The 22445-nt window shown below is 36.6% G+C and overlaps 1 protein-coding gene across 3 annotated transcripts in view; it reads right to left on the reverse strand.

Moving 5' to 3' along the window:
• Positions 1–22445, reverse strand: part of GRIA4 (glutamate ionotropic receptor AMPA type subunit 4) — a gene marked incomplete at its 3' end in the record, with an annotated part of 515808 nt that overhangs the window by 230513 nt on the left and 262850 nt on the right. The gene's annotated exons all lie outside the window — the stretch shown is intronic.

Raw genomic sequence — 22445 nt, forward strand, 5'->3', positions numbered from 1 at the left:
TTCATTAATTCCTCTTGATTTTAAGAAGCCTGTTAGTTTTAGTTTATAGCAACTATTTTTTGTGGATCTCTTTTTTATCCTTTTTTCATTTTAATCTGCACATGTCTCATGCTCCAATTCATACTCCTAGCCACATGTTTCCCTAACTCAGACCTCCCTATACTTATCTCTGTTTGAGTCTACAAATTTAAGTTTATATTTACATATAGATAAAAAAGCTTTCTGCTTTTCTCCCTTCAATTTCTGTCATCAAAAGAAAATGGAGCTAGTCCTAATAGATCAGATAAATATTTCCCTTTCCTTTGAACACCTCCCCAAACAAATATCAGCACCTCTGTTAGTATATGTTGACATGAAGTAGGGAATATATCTTATAACTGGGCCATTTTAAGTGGTCTCTCTTGCATGAGGATTAACTCTCTGTGGGTAGTTAATCATGTTTCAATTTAAACTGCCTGGCACAGTCCCTTCAGTCTCCACAAAGACAACTCCAGGGATGGTTCCCAGAAGCCAGCAGTCATTGCTACTTTTGTCACTGGCAGATGAGGCTGGTAAATTAAAATGATTCTACAGACATCCTCTGAACTCTTCTCAGTTTGTAGCAGGTTCACTGAGAAAATTAAATATTAGGACATATTTCTTGACTCCATGTAGCTTCTGCTAAAGAGTTAGTTATTGCTCTTGCATTGCCAGAAATTTGGACTTCAGCTTAGAATGGTCTTGATGTTTCAATTCTTCATTTAGACATGTCCTCAGTTCAAATCTCTCTCTTCCTTGCAAGCTGGATGGTTTTCCATAAGTTACTAAATAGTTTCAATATTCTTATCTGTAAAAGGGTTATAATGGTATCTTCTGAGAATTAGAGATTGTCAGTCTGTGCGTACATATGTGTGTATGTGTGAACATTACTGACATAGCACACAATAAATAGAGCTATTATTATTAGGTGATTCTATGACTCTTTTTCCTATTGCAGGTCTGTCTGGGAATACTGGGAACTCTATGTCTTCCTCCCCACTGAAGAGCAGTTTCCAATTTGCAATGTCAGCAAGCTATTCTCTGAGGTAAATCTGAAAATTGTCTCTATACATTTGGAATACTTTAAGTAGCTGAATATAAGCAATCTCATGTCAAAAATCACATCTGTAACACTGCATGGAACAAGAGGTAATCCCCAAAGATATGAGGTTATGATGTTTTCAGAAAAAACATTTCTCAAGAATTGTGCTACAGTCCTTGGAAAATTTTGTTACACCATGTATGAAAAGTCAGATCATGGGGTACACAAAAACTGAAAATCTGAAAGCCTTACACTCTTTTTATGAAAACACTGATATTTGCCTCACCTGTCTTTCATCCTCTAGAAAGTCTGCTGACTGGCAAAATATCATGTTTAAATCTCTCCTTATTTTGAATTGTGATCAGGAGGTACAGGCTTTCTTAAATATGATTTTCATCTATTTTAGTAGCCTCCGTACCCTGTATTGGCCACCTCAGGTAGACACTAGCAACAGTGCTTAGCTGCATTTCCAACGTATGGAATCATCTGGGTACATAACACATACAAGGTCAGTGGTGGCTACTGTGTCAACCAGTTTCTCATGTGTAAGAAATGCGTGCTTGGCTATGTCATTTGTCCAACTTTAAAAATGCTTCTAGACTCAGCGTGGATACAGTGGATCTTAAATAGAGCAAAACAGCTTGGGAGATTTTATTTTCCCTCAACAATGTCCAGAAGCCCTTGTTCAGTTAAGAAATAAATTAAATTTTGTGGAGGAGAAACAATAGTATGTTTGAAATATCCATAGTTGTTCCCCTTCACGTATATTTTAAAATGACTAATCTTATTTAATTTATATTTGTGATGTCAATTGTCAAGTAGAAATAAAATCTTATGAACCTAGGGCTTCCCTGGTGGCGCAGTGGTTGAGAGTCCGCCTACCGATGCAGGGGACACGGGTTCGTGCCCCATTCTGGGAGGATCCCATATGCCGCGGAGCGGCTGGGCCCGTGAGCCATGGCCGCTGAGCCTGCGCGTCCGGAGCCTGTGCTCCGCAACGGGAGAGGCCACAACAGTGAGAGGCCCGTGTAATGCAAAAAAAAAAAAAAAAAAAAAAAAATCTTATGAACCTATATTTAATGGCTAAAAATAGTGTTGCAATAAAAATTCCACCTAAAAAATCAGTCCTGTTTCACTGATGGTATCTTAACAAAGCACAACATATTAGAAGTGCTTGCTGAATGGTCTTTTATTATGTGTACTAAAATTCTTTATACCAGAAACATACCAAGTTGTTTGGCAGAATCTGTGATTCATTGTTTAATCCTTGTATATATAAGAAAGCAAATTCACTTAATGCTCATTGGTTTAAATAGAAATTATTGATTTTAAAATATTTATGCAGTGTAATAAAATGTAAGGAGACTTAATAAATAAATGCATAGTTTTCCTTTTGGTATCCCCATTAGTTTCTCCTCTGTTCTTTTGATGATGAAAATTATAAAATAATCAGCAGTAATATCATATAGCTCTATTTCCTCTCTAGCTCTGTAGCACTGATGATTGGAAGAGAATTTCACCAAATTTTTAGCTCTCTTTATCTTTTACTTTTTGAAGACTTTTTGAAAGTGATACCAGGATAGCTGTGCCATCCTCTTCTCATCCCCTAACTATAAAATAAAATTATACAATATTTTAGTAAACCCATGAAATGAAAGGGATTGATTTTAAGATAAGTTGCTTTAACGTGAAAATTTTTTTCTGAAATAGAAATTTAACTTTAGGTTATTTTTCCAGTTTACTGTTTCTTTTCTAAATGTTTTATATTTTGCTTCATAGTGTCAACTTCAGTTGGCACTCACCATTGGCACTTGCTATCTACCTCTACAAGGATTAAATCATGTGCTGCTACAGATGCTGATTTTCAACACCCCCTGAAAAGAGTTCAGGGTGGAGAGCAGAAATGAGGAGCTCTGTGCTCTGGGAAAAACTGGCAGAACATGTCTTCAGATAGTTAGGTATTTTCAGGAGCCAATTTTATGAGGCCAATTCTTGTATCTCTTCATACCTAGAAAAACACTAAAAGCCTTCATGATGATGTCTGCTCCTAATGACTAGCAGTAACCTTCAAGAGACTAGCAGAAACCTTCTACAAAAAATATGTGCTTGATTGCATGTACTCCCCCTTCACCAAAATCACATATATACTGACCTTCCCCTCTACCTCTTTGGAGCAGTTTCTCAGAGCTATCTGAAATGCTGTCTCCTGGGCTGTCATCCTCATTTTACCCCAAATAAAATTAACCCGCAACTCTCAAGTTGTGCATTTTTTAAAGTTGACAATAGTAATCAATTAGCAATGTAATTTAGCAAATACAATGTCACTGACATTGGTATCTTGTATTGACTTAAATTACTAGGCCCAAGATGGAGCCAGTCCTGCCAGGGGGGCCATGTCAGCAGACTGAAACTTAGATAACTTTTGTGAATGAAAAAATGTGGCCTGCTATATTAGTAAACAAAAGATGTTGCATCCATCATCACATCAGCAGCTGCCCCTGACTGTGCACCCTGAAGGGATTAGGGATGGAGAAAAAGAGGGTACTGGCTCTAGACAGTTAAGATGCATATCAAAGGAATGATTTCAATAAGCTCAGACTCTTGCATCTTCCCATACATAGAAAAACCCTAAATTCATTAACTTGAGATGTCTGGCTTTCTTTAATTAACAGTAATTTTTTGATGTTCCAACTACCTGCTCTTTTTACAAAAACTCCTGTATACCCTGGGCTCCTCCCTTACCTCTTTGGAGCACTCTCTCAGAGCTATCTGAGAGGCTGCATCCCAGGCTTAAGTCCTTAGCAATTACGCCTAATAAAACAATTCTCAACTTTTAGGTTGTGCATTCTTTTTTCCAACGACACTTCTGTGTCCCTGTAAATGCTCTATTTAACCAGAAACCTAGTATACCCAGTCAGCCAGTCTTCAAACACCAAGCCAACCATAGGCTCTATACATATTTCCTTGTTCTTTATTCATTTTCTATTTTTCTCTTTCTTATTTCTTATTCTTTATCCTATAAAAGCTTCCTGCCTTCTGCCTCATTTTGCAGTTCTCTGGACTTTGGGAACAGAGACTGCCTGCTTTAGGAAGTGTTAAATAAAGTTTGCTTGCAAATTGTCTTCTTTAATCATCTTAAACAATTGTATATAAAAATATTATTTTGCTATGGCAATATTTTATGAATTTTTGATTTAAATGTATACTTTTGGAATCTGTTCAGATTTCAAGTAGACACTAGAATTACCCAAGCTTGAAAACCATTTTTATCTCATGTTTTCAAGTGGGAGCCTAGATATTCTGCTAGGTCATTTGAAAGCAATTGCTGAGCTTAAAAAACTTCTATTCTGGTATCTTTGCAGCTTTGCAAACAATGATGCTCAATTAACATATGAAGAAGCCCCATTTCATCTATAGGAAGTGAGAGTCTTTTCCTATTTTGTTTCTTTGTATCTCCATAGGCCTTCCCTTCCTTAAAAATCTATCATTGTTCTGGTTAAATATGGCAGACTGAATGCAAATGAATATTTTTTCTTCCTCCTTAAATCCAACTAAAATGACATTGCGAAGGGATAAAACTAAGGTAAAAACCCACAGAAGCACAGAAAATTGGAGAAGATATGAGAGAGCACACATGAGATGTCAACAAAATATTGGAAGCTGAAAAGCAGATGGACAAGTGGTGACTTATTTAGACAAGCAGAGGCAGATGAAAGCTATTTGTTTGCAGTGAGGGAAGCAAGTATCAAGACAAATAATTCTGCAAAACACAAATGTGTCAGGATTTGGAGGTGTCAGTTACTTCTGAAGGTTGGAAAATCAGTAAGGCTAAATAACAGAAATAGAGTGGGTTAGTCTTCCAGATTCTCTCTTTAATCCTAGCAGGAATCAAGTAGTTTACTGCCTGGAGAGGACACCAGCAGAGATGAGGGTAAGAGTACTGTATTGAACAGAGAGGATAATGTGAAAGTCTATATGTTAAAAGGCGAAGAATCTCAGTCCCTTTCTCCAGCTCATTTCCAAGAATTGTGGCTGCTAAGGTTACATACAATAAGCAAGAGATTGATGAATCTTCCTGGGGATATTGACTAGTCCAAGAAGAAAGACCTAGGGAGTTGAAATGGCTAGGTTCTTCCCCAGTCATCCTATAATGAGGCCAATCATTTGACAAACTCCAGCCATTGTTACAGAGCTTCTAGTCAGTTTTTTTGTTTTCTCAATCTTAAATAAGGGTAAATAGGCAAGGAACATCACACATCCAAGAAAAGTTGTAAGATTAAAGATAGAGATCAAAACAAAAAAGAACTTAAAGGGAACACAGCAATTCAGGGAGCAGAACAAGACTCAGAAAACAAAACAAAACAAAACAAAACAAAAACATAATCAGTATGCTCAGAGAACTAAGAAAAAGTACTGTACCCATGAAACAAAAAAGTGTAAGCTTTTGAAAAGAAACATTCAGAAACTTAAAAGAAGAAATTTAAAACTTAAGTTTGGAAACTAAAAAAATGACAGCAGAAATGAAAAATTTAGTAAATGAGTTGGAAGAAAAAGTTAAGAAAAATCTCTCATAAAGTAGAACAAAAAGAAAAAAGAGAAAACATAAAAAATTAGAAGATAAGTCCAGAAAATCTTATAGTTAAATAATAGGAGTTTTAGAAAGGGAAACAGAGAACACAGAGAAGAAGAAATTACCAAAGGAACAATAAGAAAGTCTCCCAGAAGCAAAGGGCAAGAATTTTGAAACAATTTACTCAGAACAATTAATTACAGAACAAATGTTTATCTCATACCTACTTGGGAGACAATTCGTCATGACCTCTCACATTTATGCATGTCTTGTGAGAACTGCCTTTGTTACAGACTATCTTTTCATAGATATTTGTATAACAAACAGCCTTGGAAAATAGAGATAGTATTTACTTCCGGGGCAAATAGTAGGTTTGTTTACAGCTCTGGAAGATGAAGATAGTGTGTCCTCTGGAGCATAGGGTTAGGCACCCTTACTGCTCATGAAAAAAAAAAAAAATCAGTATTCCTCAGCTCAGGGTTCCTTTCCTTAGATGCAATGTACTGTGTATGCAGATATCACCTGTCCCTTTTTGTTTCACCTTCTGAAAATTGGAGCTTGGGGAATGAATACAAAAATGATGATACCCTAGCTACTATGATTTCTATGAGTAATAAACTGTCCTTCATCTTTGATCCAGAAGACTTTTGTCTTCTTCCAGCATTCATAAAACAGTATCAGGATAAATAATTAGCCTACAGATAGGGTAAAATCTCAGACCCATTACAACTCTTGACAGTTTTGGCAATGAGGATGAGATGTGGAGAGATAATGGCTTTCTGAGAGCAGAGAGGTACGTATCTCACAGGTTTATTGACAGCCTTTAAAGGAAATCCATAGGAATCAGTAGCAAAAATGTTGACTAAACTATATCCTCAAACAAGGCAGTAAATTATCCCCCACTTTATAGCCTGTTAATGAGAAGGAACTGAAGATGTGGTTGCTGACTGAGTAACAGGAAGTAGGTTCAAAGACAGCTGCCCAAATAGTGCCCTAGTTATTGTTAACTCTATTCCAGATAGGGGATTTCCTTGCCAGTGTGGTATTCAGTCTCAGGTCTGCCCTATTGTAATGAGCATTACTACTGCTCATTCTGTATGGGAAGAAGGTTTTCCCACCTTTCACATAATACTTTCAGAGCTGTGCACTCTCATAGAGGGAGAAAGGAGAGAAATTTGTTACAATTTTGTCTGGTTTGCTTAGAAAATGGGGGTGGGGTATATAATGCTTGTTAAGGAATAATGTCAACAGCAAGGCCATCATCAGACTTAGCACCTTTGCAGTCTATGCTGACAAACTCTGATCCATTCAGACACAATAACAAAATATCTAAGAGTTGTTCTTTGTTTTTGTAGTGGGTATTGGTTGTAGAAACGGAGGTTTGGCCCTTTGGGGTAGATTTCCCCAAAAAATGAACTCTAATCAGAAACTACAGATGAGGCATTGACTAGTTTGGGGGCTCTTAGTGCCCTGGTTGTAACACTGATGCAGTTGACACACTGCAGAATGAGAAACTGACCCAAAGAAGTCTAAAAGTCTAGCAGCAACACAGCTTGAGATGGAAAGCAAAAGCAACAACCTGCTGCTACAGAGCTGCTTTCTTCCTCCAAGTCCTCTCCTGTCTCCACATCTCCTCCCTCCCAACTACCCCAACATCAGCTGCTTTAAGGAGAAAGATGTTTAATGGTGGGGTCAGGTCTCCTCAAGGGGAACTGAAGGTTATGTACACATGTCTAAGTATGTCAGGGAGGGAAGGGACTCAAACTTTTACAGCACTGTTGGATATAGGTGCCCATTATCCCAGTCTGTCCTGCTCAGGAGAGAAGACACCCACATTTAACTGACAGGATTTGAACAGAGTTCACAGTGGGGACAGGAGCTGAAATGACCTTGTGAGACAGGCCTTTTGTGCTAATTTGATGTATTATTTTCGTGGCTTCCTCTGTAGAATATATAATTGGTATTGCATGCATGCCTGTACTATGAATGTTCATAAATGCCAAAAGGAGAATTCCCAAATGACAAAAGCTATAGTTGGAGAGGTGATAGTATCTGCCTACAACCCTAAAGACCCTTTGAGATAAATGTCTCTGTGACTGATGATTTTGCCAATTGAAACCTCTGGCAAAAGGAGGCAATATCTACCCAGAGACACCCTTGGGGTTTGGGACTCTTTGTGTCCTTAGCACAGCTACCAGGTACATCCTTTTATAAAGCAGCTATTAATTTGCTTCTAGGTTCTTGCTGAAATCAAATGTCTGAAGCATAGAAGTTTTTTGACTCTTTGACCTGACATTCCCATTTTGGGGTAAGTCAACTTTCACTCAGTGCCTAATAAGGTAAAAGGGTCCAGCAAGCCTCAACTGTTAGACAGCTGTGATGTATTAAAGAATGTAGCTGACTTAGACACAGCAGCATATCAATATTAGGTAAAAAATTGCACTGCCTAAACCAAATCTCTGGCTCAGTGTTATCTCCAGTTCACAGCAATTTCTCTAAATGCCTGGGCCTAGTTTACTGATGGTTACTGATGATTCAGCTAGGCTGAAGTCTAGTGATATCCACTGAAATACTGCAGCTTTTACCAAACACACAGAATTGAAAATGGATGTGGTCGTTTTGTTTAGTGGGAAGAACTCAAGTCCATTCTCATAGCTCTGGCTAATGCTTCCCTTCATAAACCTCATTATATTTTTACTGACTCATGTGTGATTGCCACTGGCCTTAGCTTTTTGGCCTGACACTTGGAAAACTATAAATTGGCAGATTAGTGATCTCCTCTTTGAGACCACAAACTGTGGGAAAAAATTGTGACTCTGATTATACTGAGTCATTGACTGGCCTCAGTGACTAATGGGAATGGGTCCATTCTCTGATAAGACTGGAATCAAGGGCTGATTGAGCCTGAACCACTCAGATTGCCACCATTTCTTCCTAGATGCATCATCGTACTAGCAATGACAACACATCCATCATAACAGACTGGGAATAAAATAAATGGCCCCAAGTGTTTAAGGAAATATCTGCAGTAGATCTTGCAGCCTTCAGATGACTGTGGTGATCTCTTCAAAACGAGGCCACACTTGGTTTGTTGGGAGATCTTCTTGGAGAGATAAATGACTTGTTATTTGTGTACAATCTGTGAGGCAATTATTAACTCCAGGGAAAACAAAATATTGTCCAGTTATAATCATGGTGCTCTACATGGCTCAACTATGAATAATATTTCAATAAGCACAGAAATGAAAACATCAAATATTATGATGAATCTATATTGTAAAGATGGGGGAAATGAAATGTGTACGTAGATGTGTTTTTGTGTTTCTTCAGCGGAATAAGCCACTGAAGAGCTAAATCCCCATCTTTCTTAATAGGAAGTCATTAGATATTGTTTAATGAAAAATTTAAGAAATAATGTAAAGTGCTATTTTAAAATAGGTAGGTATATAACACCAGGAAGAAAAACTAAAAGACCTGGTAGCAATTGTCTTTGTAGAGTGGGAAGTGGGATGTGGGAATTGGAATGAGCAGGGGGTGGAGCAGGAAACTACAGGGTGTTTTTAAGCCTAACTAAACTGTTTGACTTTTAAAACCATATGCATGCTATATTAGTTTGCTAGGACTGCCATAACAAAATACTGTACTGGGGGGTTTAACAACAGAAATTTATTTCTCATATTTCTGGAGGCTGGAAGACCAAGATCAAGATGCTGCTGGGTTTGATTCCTTCTGAGGTGAGAAATGGAATGTTGCCTGCCATATCAATAAACAAAGGATGTCACAGTCATCAGCAATTGTAGCCACCATGAACCCTGAGGGAACTCAGGAACTCAGGAATACCTGCCATCTAGCAGCCATCAGACTTCAGCCACTCCCTATGGTGACCTCTGAGAAAACTCAGGATATGGAAACAGAGAACACTGGTCCCAGATAGCTGTGGTACATATCAAAGGAATAATTTCAGTGAGCCTATACTCTTGCATCTTCCCATACACAGAAAAGCATTAAATTCCTTAACTTGAGATATCTGGTTTTCTTCAATTCACAATAATCTTTTGCCATTCAGACAACCTGCCCTTTGTTGCAAAACTCTTGTATAACCTGTCTTGCCCTCCCCTTGCCTCCTCGGAGCTGTTCTCTCAGGGTTACTTGAGATGCTGCCTCCTGGGCTTGAAGGCCTAAAAATTTACACGGAATAAAACATAACTCTCAATTTTAGGTCGTGAATATGTTTTAGTCAACAGAGGACTCCTTCCTTGGTTAGCAGATGGCTGCCTTGTCTCTGTGTCCTCATATGGTCTTTTCCTTGTGCATCCTTGGTGTCTCTCTCTGTGTCCAAATTTCCTCTTCTTATAAGGACACAAGTCAGATGGATTAGGGCCCATCCTAGAGTTCTCCTTTTAACTTAATCACTCTTTAAAGGCCTTAGCTCAAAATATAGTTACATTGAGGTTTTGGGGGGTAGGGTTTCAATATATGAATTTGGGGGCAATGCAATTTCAGCCCATAACTTATGCATTATTTAAAATAATTGAAAAATATCCTATCTCAGAAACATCCTTCAGATTTAAACCATGTAGCACTTGATAGTTATCTGAAGTTTTGAACTTCATTTTTAGCTCTAACGGCAATATCCATAGGTATTAATATACTTTGTAAAATATGTCAGTACTTGAAAAGTAACATTTAATTTTAGATCCATTTATCATGTTTCAAGCAAGATAGCAGTAACCACAATATCTTGGGAGAATGCCACCCTTACTATTTTGTCAGTTGTTTCCACTCAATCTTGCAAAATACCCTTTCCATCACCTGCTTTCTTGAGCTCACACAAGCAGTTCTTCAAGCTACTTATCTATGTTTTTTCAAATTTGTTTATTTTGTCCTCTTTCCCCCATTTTTTGACCTCTTCTCTTTTTTAGCTTGGTACCTTATTTTTTTCTACAAGAACCTAACCACAGAATTCTTGCCTATTCTTAGATGAAATTGGATAAGACAAGAGAAGAAAAAGAAATTCACCTCTATCGTTTGTAATTAGTTCTGTAATTCAAACTCTATTCTATAATAAGTCAAAACCAACTCTGGAAATTCCTTTGGGAGACATGTGCCAACAAACATTGTGATTCCAAATACATTTTTGTAAGCAGTGATAAGAATCCTGCTTTATCGCAATGCATTTGAGAATATCTTGACAGAAATACTAAACAAAATTAATGGTGAAACATGAAATGAGATTGAACTGAGAGAGAGTTAATATATTGCTTAGTACCACTGTCATTCTAAAAGAACAGGAAACGTTGGGAATAGCCTATACATACTGAAAAGAACTGAGTATTTAGAACATTATGAAACTAGGGATGTTCAGAAGCATCAATTGTACTAAAGGTAGCAGAAAGGGATTGGCCAACAAAATATATTGTATCCAGACCTTGCAAAGTAATGCTCAAATATTATACACTCCCATAAAAAAAATCCATTTTTGTTATATCACTTTGTGACATATTAACTGTACCTTCTTTTTTCAGATAGTTTTGCTCTTTTCCTGCCATTATACTATTATTATGTTAAGAAGATATATAATTAAGACATATCATAAGGCTGTGAACTAAGAATGCTGCCAGCCATATAGGTAAACAAAGGGTGTTGCAGCCATCAAGCTACCACATGCCCCATACATAGAAAAGCCCTAAATTCCTTAACTTGAGATATCTGGTTTTCTTTAATGAACAATAATCTTTTGATGTTCCGACCACCTGCCCTTTGTTGCAAAAACTCCTCTATATCCTGACTCCCCCCTTGCCTCCTCAGAGCAGTCTCTCAGTGTTATTTGAGATGCTGTCTCCCAGGCTTGAAGTCCTAAGAATGTCTACCAAATAAATCATAACTCTCAACTTTTAGGTTGTGCATTTTTTTTCAGTCGACAAGGCTAATTAAATCCCAGTTCATCACACTTTAATTAATTACTCGATTACCAAAACACAACAAAATTTAAGTAAGCTTACAAGGACATAGAATAAGAATGTGAGCAAATATGGTAAAAGTAAAATCAGGGTAGAAAAAAATCAATGCATTTACTGAACACCCTATTGTTTGCCAACATTATGCTAAATGTTATATACATGCAAAAGTGTTTAAAACACGTTTCTTTCCTAAGAGTTTAAAATCTGCTTGGTGACATCAACCTGCACAAACACTTAGAGTAAGTACCTAACTTTCCCAAACTTACAAATCATTCTCTAAAATCAACCAAAAGAAAACAGAAATGTCAATAAACCTCAGATTCTTTTTCTCAAAAAATTTCTGCTTTCCTTTGGGGTAGGCTTCAGGCAGCACTCCTAGCAAAGTCTTCTGGCTGGCATTTAAACTTTATCTTGGTTATTACTGCATACTAGTCATGAAACCATATATTTGTCAAGTGCCATTACCTTGAAGTATGAAATGTGCTACAGGAGTTAAAATAACATTACATACACAAAGGAATGGCTTGGCTTTAAGCTAAGCATTTTCAGTTCCACTTAAGCTTTTGGTATTACCATCTCTTTGTAATGCAAATTGTTCTACAGCACAAGGATTTTCCCAGTTCTGGGAACCTTTATGGCTAGCAAAGCTTAGACTAGCTCATCTGCAGTTGTAATAGTTCTGCTGCATTATGTGGTACTTAAGAGCAGCAGTGAAATCAGCCTAATATGCTTAATATGATAAGTCATGGTTTGTTCCAGCTTTTGGCCTAATGTGGTGTCTGTGTGTGTGTATGTGTGTAGAGTTTTTTCAACATAATTTTTTTGGGGAAATTATGGACAAGAAATAAAAACTATAGAATTCAAATTAGTAAGATCCTTTGAAAATTTCTTCAGAAGGAGTGATATTGACAAAATTAAATTACTTCAATACAGTTTTAAGTAAATCATTCAGATTTTGAGTTTTCCCTTTTTTTTAACATATTTTTTGAAAACAATTTCTAAAATGCAACTTTTGAGTCTAAGTTCTCATCTCACCATTTTCTTGAGTATTGAGGTGAAGTGAGCTCTTAGTTCAGGGTCTTCTAAAGATTCAGTGAAATTTAGAATTTAACAGAAGGCACACAATAGAGGAAAAGGGGTCAATGGTGGTGTAAATGGAGAACCAGTTAATACACAACAGTATCAGCAACAAACTACTGGAAGCCCAGGCTTCATAACTGTCATGGAAGTCTTCCTTCTGTCCCTAACTGCCTGTTGATCAATTTCTGGATTGGAAAATTGGTCAGAGATTACATATGGCATAAGTATACACAAAAAAGCCTATATTTAAAAGTTGTGAGTGCCTTAGTTTACTGATCCTGAGTCTAAGGAACTTAAAATTCATGAGGTTGACAGCCTACTACAGGTTACTAATCACCTGCAAGCACAACTGAATGAAATGAGAGCTAAATGAAATAATGAATAATGATAGGATGTGGGTATAAACAGGAAAAAAAAAGGAGTAATTCTGACTAGGTAGATGAAAAACATGGATTTGGGGGTGTTTGACTTAGAATTTGAAGGGTAAGTATTTTCATGAAGGGAAAATGGAGGAAAACATTTCAGGTTGAGAGAACACTGCATATGCAAATTGCCCAGTGTGATGCCTGGCATGGAGGAACCAGTCAATAATTACATTTTCCTCCCATTGACCAAGTACACAGAAAGTGCATGCCTGGCAGTGGGGAAGGATTAGTTGAGGAGCATGGCTGGAGTGGAAGGTGTAAAAAGGAATGATGGAAAGATACAAAGAGTTGGGTCTTCCATCCAAATCATGTGGATTCCTTTACCTACTAATTATGTGATCTTGGATAAATCTTTTACTCTCTGGGCCTGAATTTCCTTATTTGTGAAATTGGGATTGTATTAGTTTCCTAGAGCGTAACAAAATACCTAGAGGTTGTAACAAAACACCACAAATGTGGTAGCTTAAAACAACAGAAGTTCAGTGTCTCACACTTCTGCAGGTTAGAAATCCAAAATCCAGGTGTGGGCAGGGCTCTATTCCTTCTGAAGCCTGTAGGGAAATCTTTCTTTTTCCTTTTCCTAGCTTCTGATGGTTTGCTTGCAATTTTTGCTGTCCTTGACTTGGAGCTGCATGCCTTCAATCTCTGCTTTAGTTGTCACACGGCATTCTCTCTTTGTGTCTCTGGCTTCACATGTTGTCTTCTTATCAGGATTCCCTAGTAATACTTGATTAAGAGCACCCCACTCCAGTATGACCTTATCTTAACTAAATACATCTGCGAGGAGCCTATATCCAAATAAGGTCATGTTCTGAGGTATTGGATGTTGGGATTTCAATGTGTCTTTTTTAAGGGGACACAATTCAATCAGTTAGAGGCATTGTAATGCCTACATATTTCATTGTATTGTTGAGAGGCTTACATATGATAGTGTACGATAATGTATGCATGTTATAAAATACAAAATTACTTGAGTGCAGGTTATGTGCTGAGCACTGCTGTGAAATTATATGAAATAATTGTCACCCAAATAAATTCATGACCATTCTCACTTTAACAGATGGGAAAAGTAAGGTACAGAGATGTTAACTGCCTTGCAGAAGGTCACATAAAATAGTAAGAGGAAGAGCCAGGATCCAAAACCAGATATGATGATTAGAGCACAGGTTCTCGAACTCTGCTCCATATGTCTCTCAGCAATAGCTTGCAGATAAATAAGTAAAGATCCATTTCCACTTTTCTACCCTTGATGCCCTAGTTCTTACTGAAACCATACAATGTTTTACCATGCCTCAAGGGAAAAAATTATATACTAAAATAAACTGACAGTGTCCAAACTTGAAAGCCTGCTTTTTTAGGTCCTTAATCCATATGCCTTAGAAAGATGAAGGAAACATTTTCTTCCATTGTCCTGATTTCCTTGTCTAAAACGGATGGTCATGAAATCTAACAATTCACATACCTTGATTTTCTTATACAATCATAAAAATTTGATTAAAGACAGAGGAAGTGTTTAGGTTTAAAACATATGACTTCTAAAATCCCATATCAAACTTCTAGCAATTTTCAGAGGCATGTCAGCATCAAGGAATAAAGGTGACTTATGTATGGCTATTAAGCAGAAGCCCTTCTTGGCTGCATTTTCTGTCCTGCTGTTGCCCTTTGGCCATTTGGTTCCCATTATGCTCTCTTCTATGTACGTGAAGGGAAGAGGTCAGCCTTTAAATGTTGCATTTGTCACAAAATTGCTCTCAGCAGGCATTTTATGCTCTAAGGTGACTGAAGTTTCACTTGGAGGACATTTGTGACCATTCTAAGAATGTCATCCATCTGAACTACCTCTGTCACTGTTATTATGTGTAATAAATTATTAACTAAATATTTGGAGAAAAATAGCATAATAAGCAAGGAAGATGGAGATTAGTATCAGTGATTAATAATGGGTGGAACTATCACCAGCCATATATGCAAGTTATTGCTGTGCAATAGGTTACCCAGGTCACTCTCTTAATGTGAAAAAAATGTTGTGAATTTGCATCCATCTCTCTCCTGATTAAGAGACCTGTACTTCCAACTCTCTATGGGACATCTCCATATGAGGGTGGCACAGGCAATTCTAACTCATTAGATGCCAAACCAAACACCACCTTTTCCTAACCAACACTTGGAATTATAATTATGCATTGAGTGGATTTCCTGGGCCTGTCTTCCATAACTGCAATTTGCTATCTAATCTCTTAAAAGTCTTTAGCAAACCACTTTATTTGGCTCACTTTTGATGACTCATACTATACTTTTAGCAATGTTAATTCTCTCCTGTCCTTCTAATTTCATCTTTCTTTCTTTTATTTTCCTTTACTTTCCTGAGCATCTGTATCTCTGCTTTGTGTTCTTTCTTCATTTAAGTGCTTGCATCATTAAATTGAAATGTTTGGCAAACAGACAAACAAACTCATAGTAAAAGAGACTAGATTTGTGGTTACCAGAGGCAGTGAGTGGGGACAGGGGATATTGGATGAAGGCAGCCAAATTGTACTACAAATTTCCAGTTTTAAGATAAACAAGTACTAGAGATATAATGTAAATGATGATACATAGAGTTAACACTGCTCTATGTTATACATGAAAGTTGTTAAGATAAAAAATCCTATGGGTTCTCCTCACACACATTCATTTCTTTTTCTTTTATTTTGTATTTCTATGTGATGACGGATGTTAACTAAACTTATTGTGATAATCATTTCATGATGTATGTAAGTCGAATCATTATGTTGCATACCTTAAACTTATACAGTGCTTCATGTGAGTTATATCTCAATACAATTAGAATAAAAGAAAATAAATTTAAAAAATAAATGTTCCAAAAACTTGTTTACCATAAGTTTTGCTGGATTCAATTTGTTGGTGTATATTCTTTAGTTGTTTGTTTTCTCCATTTATTTCCATCCTTCCCACCTCCCTGCCCCCTCCCATACTTTTTGATTATTAACCTTTGAAGGAGGTCATTTTCTTCCTTAAGTATCTATTTGTAGACAATATATATTGGAGAGGGAGGGGTGGAGCTCTTTTCTAAGGAGACACATTTTCTTTCAGAGCCAGGGTTTTGCCAATGGGTCTATTTCACTTTTACTTCTCCCCATCTAGTGGAGAAAGACAGATGCTAGATTGCTGGCAATGTAAACCCTTTCTTCTCCCCAGACTCCCTCTATCAGCTATGGGGATTCATCTTGCAAATACAGATTGTCTGTGTTAGTTCTTACTTGGCAATATCTCCTCTACTTCTTGGAACAAAACAGTCCAGGGAAGCTCCTGGCACTATGATCTGTTGCTGTCATAGATGTGAAATTGAGGCTTTATACCTCAGGTTGTGCCTCTCACTTTAAGACACATAATTTTCCAGTTCTGAAATCTGTGGCTTCGATGTCTTTTCTAAATTGCCCTTCTACCACAACCCTGCTTGATAGTGTTTTGGGTAAATTTTTTATAGATAAATAAATAATTGTTTTGTTTTGTTTTAAGGTTTCTCTTTCTAGTTTGTTTTAAGGTTTCTGGTTTCACCAATGATGGACTTTATGATTGTTTCTAAATTTTCTTATTTGTTATTGTGGAAAAATCCAAGAAGTGAGGTAGCTAACTTTATTTCACCATATTTAAATATGATTTGAATGTGATAAATGTTTTTAAAGTAAAATCTATAGATATTCAACAAGATTTTTGTTATCCAAGCATTGGAGTTGTGTTATTCTTGAATATGCTGTCTTAAAAAAAAAGAATCAAAATGTAATTCATATACCATAACATTTACTCTTTTAAAGTGTACAACTTAGTAGTTTTTAGTATATTCACAATGTTGTACAATTATCACCACTATCTAGTTCCAGAAGATTTTCATCACTCCATAAAGAAACCTTGTACACTTTAATGGTCACCTCCAATTTCTTCTTCTTCACAGCTCCTGCCAACCACTAATCTACTTTTTGTCTCTATAGATTTGCCTATTCTGAACATTTACTATAAATAGAGTCATACAGAATGTAGCCTTTCATCTATGGCTTCTTTCACTTAACACAATGTTTTCAAGGTTCATCCATGTTGTAACATGTATCAGTACTTCATTTCTTTTTATTTCTGAATAATACTCCATTATATAAACAGACCATATTTTGTTTATCTATTCATTAGTTGATGGGCATTTGGTTTGTTTGCAAGAAAACTGGAATGGGGCAGAAAGTAAAATAGTCACATAATATTTACAAGTGTCTATCACTTATAATATATAAGACCCTATTAGAAATCATACATGTACTATTTCAAAACATAGAATACCTTATGAAGTAGGTATTATTTTACTGAAAAGGAAACTAAAGCTCAGAGAAGTGGCTTGTTATAGGCCTAGGATGAGTGAGCAGAGACCCCAGGCATAAGAAATCTAAAGCCTATGCTTTCTCCATTATGCTATGCTACATCATGTTGTATCACACACACCCAGAGTGGTATATATGACATCAGGTGGGCTACTGGGCAATAAGGAGGAGTTGTATCTTAATTAATTAATTCCTGGAAATGTAGAAAAATGAATGAATATGTTGGAACATTAGTAAATTCAATCAACCTTAAAGTGACTGAGAAATTTCATAAGAAATTATGACCTTTTCCTATTAAAATTATACACTCCCTGAAGCTATCTGACTTCCTAAAATATTTATTAAAATTTAGATGTAGCAGAAATTCTCTCCAAACTCTATCAACTCTGCTAATGCTTTGGAAGTAAGAAAGAAGAAATCCTGTTAGGACTCATTCATACAAGTTTTGTTTTGTTTTGTTTTGTCATTTTTTGATTATATAAACTCAAATATGTAACTGTCAGTGTATCTAAAAGTTTCTTACTCAGCCTTCAGTGGTAGCAGCTGGAGCAACATCAATAGCAGATGGGCTAGGTAAGAGAAAGGACACAGAGAGATCTTAGAATTGAGGGTGACCTGGCAGGTGAGGGAGGTCAGGAGTCAGGTAAGAGAACAGATGAAGAGTGGGAGTAACAGCAAGGCTCTGGGAAGGGAAGGACATTCCCATTTACCTCTCTGTGAGGCGAAAGAATCTTAGTGACATTTCTTGTCTTAGCTGACTCTATTTCTAAATCCCTTTTTGAAACCGAGGAAAGGATTTACTTTGTGTCCAAAATGGATGAATATATGTCCAGAAGTGACATTAAATTGCATTGATCTATTAGATAGGAATCTTTGATTCATGACACTGGTTTAAGCAAAAAGGGGGGTTTATTGACTCATGTAACTGGAGATGTCCAGTGGAAAGGCTGGCTGTGTGTTTCTTGATTTAGAGACTTACACACTGTCATCAGGAGTTTATTTCTCAATGAGCAAAAAGGACTCTTGGTAAACCCAAACTCAACTTATCTACCTATTCACTCCAACAAAATTTTTTTCTTATTGCTGTGGCAGAAAAGTCCCTGACTGGCAAAGCTTGGATCACTTGCCCATCTTTGAACTAATCACTCTGGCTGGGGGTAGGATATTATAATTTGGGCAACCATGAGTTATGTGTTAATGGAGTTAATGGCAAGTAAGATCTACCCCATCTTTGGAAGGGGCTCTCTATGAATTAGTAGAGATACCCCATAGTGAAAGGAATAACAGGAAGAACTGCCAGGAATATATGACAATAGATGTTCACATGAATTACTATGCATTTTTTTCTGTATATATTGCATGTGTTCTTAAGGATATGAGACTGAAAATGTATCCACTTTTGTTTTCCCCTTTGTGTATACATTTAAAATAATAATAATGAGCAGCATTTGTTATTTGCCTACTATTTGCCTCTTTGCTAGGCATTTTATGTTTTCTCATTTGAATCCCAACAGCCTTACCATTGTTACCATTTTACAAATCAAAACATTGAGTTTCCAGCGAGATTAATTGCTCAAGGCTACACAGAAACCAACATATGTACAAAATAATCTATCCTACTTAAGACCATGTTGTTTTAATTTCTGTAAATGGTCATCATGCACATGACACTGTCACTAATACTCTGCTTGTACATTTAGAGTAATATCAACAATAATGATTAACAGAGGTATTATTTATAAAGTAATAATAAAATATTAATTGCTAACATTTATTGGACATTAAGTATGTATCAGGCACTAAAATTCATTTTCTGTGTAGCAGCCACATGATTTCTTTAAACTATAAGTCGACTAAATCAGATCTCCTATCACCTGTTTAAAAATCTTCATTGATACATTTTGCTCTTACAAGGAAACCCAAACTTCTTAACAAGGGTTAAAAGACCCTGCTTCTCTCACTAACCTCAAATCATACCCCTTGTCCTCTTGCTAATTTTGCAACACACTGAGTTCTTTTTTAGTTCAGCACATTTGCACTTGCTATTACATCTTACGGAAAGTTTTTGCCCTTTTTTTGTTGTTTTCTGCAGAGTTGATTCTCTCTTATCCTTCAGGTCTCAGCTGAAATGCAACCTGAAAAAGAGGCTTTCCAGGACCACTTATCTAAAGAAACCCCTCACCCCCACCCCCTTACTCTCTTGCATATCCTCTTATTTGTTTTCTTTCTTTTATAACCTGTAAACGTCTATCTTGTATTCATGTTTCCTCAGTACTTTGAGCACAGGCAAGCACATACTAGGCACTCAGCACTTTTTGAAGAGAAGGTTGTTGTCACAGTCTCCTATGAACAGGACACTATCAGAATCCTAGTTTATACTAATAAGGAAATTAGTTGTTAGGTGGGATTAGGTCAAGTGTCCAAATGTTGCATAGCTACTAAGTGTCAGAGTCCACATTCAGCCTTATTACCTGACTCCAGAGCCTGTACACTTGCTATCCTTATTTGTTTGGAGTTTTCATAGATCCTAATTAGAGTTGGAACTAAGTAACAGTGTCTCCATACCATTTTCCCCAGTCATTTATAAAGTATAAGGCAGGAATATTTCTACCTTCAACTCTTTCTAGAATTTTTCTTCATTTTGGAGAACTATTCTTGGCACTTTAGTGACTCAGGATCACACTATGAATATTATTACAGCTGTTCAATTCCTGAAAATATTTCAAGCTCTACATAACATTGCTAAATGTGAAACAAATTACATAATAGATGAATTCCTCCTTATTGAGGATCTCCAATTAATCTATTATCTCAATATGAATAGATAAGCTGTGGTTCTATGATTCCTTCTCCTTCTTCCCTTCCAACTTACCTTTATAAAAAATGACATGTTTCACTCTTCAGGGTAACTTTGGTACTTACTTCCTAACTTAGATGAAGAGACCAGCTAGTCATTCCTAATTTCTTTGTAATCATCCTTTAAATAAGAACCAAAACACTTTTCCCTAATCTTCCTGTCGTACCTCTGTCTATGAGCAGAATGATTTGGAGAGAAGGTAAGAATCAGAAGCCTGAAGTTGTAATTTAGGTTATAACATTATGTATTTGTGACAAGGTCCTATAAGGGCGAGGAGAGGAAAGAGAAGAACACTGAGTTCTCACTTTGTATTAGTTACTTGATATTCATATTCTTATTTAATTTATTCCAAACACCAATTAGGTTATTATTATCACTTTTTCAAAGAGGAGAAAATAGGTTTGTAACAGTTATACAAATTTCCTAAAGGAACAAAGGTGATAGTAGGTGACAGAGATGGGATTCAAGCTGTGGTGTGACTGAGTCAAAAGTCTGAGTATGGTGCGATCCTTCACATCACACTAGAAGATGGCACCAGGTAGTGGAAAGGTCAAGTCAGAACTTGCCTGGGTCTCAGTGTTCTAATCTGGAGAATGAGATGGCTGGAAAAGGGTCTCCAAAAGTTCCAATAAATCAAACTTAAAGTAATTCTTCATGCCAATTATTCACAACATTTACATGAAGCTTGGCTTATCCATAAATGCTTATCAAATAAATATGAAAGAATCCCTGTATGCTACTTAGGAAAGGGCAGAGAAAGCAAATGGGCAATAATCTGGAGAGAACAAAGGAATGCCAGTTCACAGTAGAAACTCAAAAGCATTTGTGAATAAATGAATAAATTATAAAATAACAGAGATAATCCTTGGCAAAATAATGAGATATTCAAGGTTTACTTCAAGTGCTTTCCTTTCTCCTCCTCAATACTCTCCCACTTGTCCAGGTGTCTTTTCTGGGTACATTAATGGAACCATCTTACTCTGAAATCAGAGTCCACAGGTTTCCTTTCTGAAAAGCAAGAGAGGGAGAGGTAAAGCAAAGGATGGTGGGGATAGAAGGGAACTAATGATTACTGCAAGGATGCTGATCTTTGTGAATTCTAGCCCAGCAGAAGCACTTACTAAGGAGAGTGAGTACAAAGTATAAATGTCCTTGCTTGCTTTGTCATAGCCTAGCTTTGTGAGGTGATCTAAGATTGCCAGATATAGTAAGTAAAAATACATGATGCTCAGTTAAATTTGAATTTCAGATAAACATCAAATAATTTTTTAGTATTTTCCATGCAGCATATAGAATATACTTTTCAAAAAAAATTCATTGTTTATCTGAAATTCAAATTTAACTTGGTATCCTGTATTTCATCAGGCAGCCCAGTCTTTCATTTTTTAAAGACAATAAAGCATACAGATAATATCACTGTTTCATTCATAAGTGGGCATTAAAAAAATTCCTCCTGAGACTGAGCAATTCCAGTCAACCCTTTGTTTACTACCAGGTTGAGGCTTGGAAGTCTCTGACACCAGAGGCTACCTTTGGGGACTTGACATTTGGGACTTGACACACCAAAAGATTGTGGGAGATAGGGTAAGAGAAAAAAGAACTGAAGACATAGGTTAAAGGTCTCCCTGCCTCTGGTTCCCAGATATGTTGCCGTAAGAATTTTCATTGTATAGTCTAAGACTGTTGAGGTAAATCTTAAAGTCACAACTTGTTTTTAATATAATTCCCTCACCATTCACTCTCTGCAGTCCCTGCAGCTCTCTCAACCATGGGTCATACTGGCAGCTTCCTTTCTCCTCTTGCCACTTAAGACTCCCTGCATGGATAATTTTATAATTAGGAGAAGGGGTGATTGCACTCTAATAAAAATGCAACTCATCACTTCCAAATAACTCATCTCTCTCCCGCCTCTTCTCAAATATACAAAATCTCATCTTGCATATAATTTGCTAAAAGTTGTAACATTGCAATCAGTATTGCAGTGCATGCTAGACAGCTTCAGAAATAGCAGGCTTAAAAAAAAAGCAAACAGTAATCAACATTTTAAAAATGCTTAAACACAGTTGCAAATATTGCAGTTTCTTACAAAAATAATTCTGAAGAAGGAGGCCAACAAACATTTGTCTTTT

This window comes from Mesoplodon bidens (genome assembly GCF_964165515.1).
Source record: "Mesoplodon bidens genome assembly, chromosome: 7".
NCBI lineage: Eukaryota > Metazoa > Chordata > Mammalia > Artiodactyla > Ziphiidae > Mesoplodon > Mesoplodon bidens.